General features: G+C 45.7%; 1 pseudogene; it reads left to right on the top strand.

The window, feature by feature from the left end:
• The first annotated feature begins 112 nt into the window (after positions 1-112).
• On the top strand, positions 113-560 carry LOC105517292 (annotated as a pseudogene).
• The last annotated feature ends 1,451 nt before the right edge of the window (positions 561-2,011 follow it).

The raw sequence follows: 2,011 nt of genomic DNA, 5'->3' as shown, positions 1-2,011 counted from the left end.
TATATGCGCTTTTGCAGCTCCCCGCCCCTGAGCCAGCTGCCCAGCCTCCTTTGCGGTGCCCGGCATGGGGAATGTCCCGGGTGGAGCTGGCGGAGTTGCAAGCTTTGCTCCACCTGACACAGCCATGTGTGCTGGGCCTGGCTCGCGGCCAGCCAAGATGGCCGAACAGTTGGACGAGGCCGTGAAGTACTACACCCTAGAGGAGATTCAGAAGCACAACGACAGCAAGAGCACCTGGCAGATTCTGCACCACAAGTGTACGATTTGACCAAATTTCTGGAAGAGCATCCTAGTGGGGAAGAAGTCTTAAGGGAACAAGCTGGAGGTGACGCTACTGAGAACTTTGAGGATGTCGGGCATCTTGGAGATGAGGGGGAATTGTCCAAAACATATATCATTGAGGAGCCCCATCCAGACGACAGCCCAAAGTTAAACAAGCTTCGAAAACTCTCATCACTGCTGTTGATTCTAGTTCCAGTTGGTGGACCAACTGCATGAGCCTTGCCATGTCAGCAGTGGCTATCGGCTTGATGTATCACCTGTACATGGCGGAAGGCTGAACCTCCTCAGAAGCCAGTGCAGGAAAATCCTGCTTTAGACACAGGAGAAAAGAAGCCAACACTAATTGCTTCAACTGACAGAGCCTTCTCTTGAAAAAAAATAATTTTAATATATCTCTTTTTCTTTCTTCCAACATTAGAAACAAAACAAAAAGAACTATCATTTCCGCTCTCGAATTTTTCGAGTGTGCCTTTTATTCATCTACTTTATTTTGATGTTTCTTTACTATGTAATTTACTTATTGTAAGCATGATCTTTTAAAAATATATCTGGCTTTTAAAATACAAAAATATAGGCTGGGCGCAGTGTCTCACGCCTGTAATCCCAGCACTTTGGGAGGCCGAGGCAGGTGGATCAGGAGTTTGAGACCAACCTGGCCAATATGGTGAAATCCCGTGTCCACTAAAAATACAAAAAAATTAGCCAGGTGTGGTGGTGCATGCCTGTAATCCCAGCTACTCGGGAGGCTGAGGCAGAAGAATCGCTTGAACCTGGGAGGCAGAGGTTGCAGTGAGCCGAGATGGCACCACTGCACTCCAGCCTGGGTGACAAGCGAGACTGTCTCACACACACAAAAAAACCCTATATATGTGTGTATATATGTATACACATATATATACATATACACACATACACACTTATATACACACACACACATCATTTTTAAAAAGAAAGAAACAAAGCCTTGCCCTCCTGCAGCCCACACTCTAGTCGTAGAAACAAGCCATACACAAACAAAAAATGCATACTACAATCTCACGTGGTCAGGGGTGGTTGAGGAAAAAGAATAAAACGAGGGCCTAGATGTGGTTCTTGCCCAGGGTGGCAGCGCCGCCTAGCGTACATTTTTGAAATTTCTATAGGTTTTTTACTAGTTGTCCCATTGAGTGGGGGCACAGCAGTCGCTCAGCTGGCTGGAGTCAGACACGCCAGACATGCTGCAATGCACAAGACAGTTGGAGAGGTGAGGGAATGAAAACTGATCTCTTCACGTGACTTTAGAATGTCGCAGCAGACATCCATGCATGTGAAAATTCTGTTTATAAGTATTTGAGCCTAGAACCTCACTTGGTTTTATAATCAACCACAAAGTATTTTGTACACAGATTTATCACTCAGTGAATTTCCAGGAATTCAAGAACCTTGTACACGGAGGGAAGGTTGTACTTCATTTTGTTTGGAACTCCACCAAGAGTTGTACACTGTTTGAGGAAATCATGTCTCTGCCAATTTCAAGTCAACATCTCACAACCTCAGTCTACGTATATTTGCAGATAGCCACCAGAGCATTCATTTACTGAAGTACGTGTTCAATTATTAAAAGTTAATTTCTGGCCGGGCGCGGTGGCTCAAGCCTGTAATCCCAGCACTTTGGGAGGCCGAGACGGGCGGATCACGAGGTCAGGAGATCGAGACCATTTTGTTTGGAACTCCACCAAGAGTTGTACAC

The sequence above is a fragment of the Colobus angolensis genome, unplaced genomic scaffold, assembly GCF_000951035.1.
Source record: "Colobus angolensis palliatus isolate OR3802 unplaced genomic scaffold, Cang.pa_1.0 Scaffold3, whole genome shotgun sequence".
NCBI lineage: Eukaryota > Metazoa > Chordata > Mammalia > Primates > Cercopithecidae > Colobus > Colobus angolensis.
The sequence above is the reverse complement of the archived record's forward strand: the minus strand, read 5'-3'. Positions and strand labels throughout refer to the sequence as shown.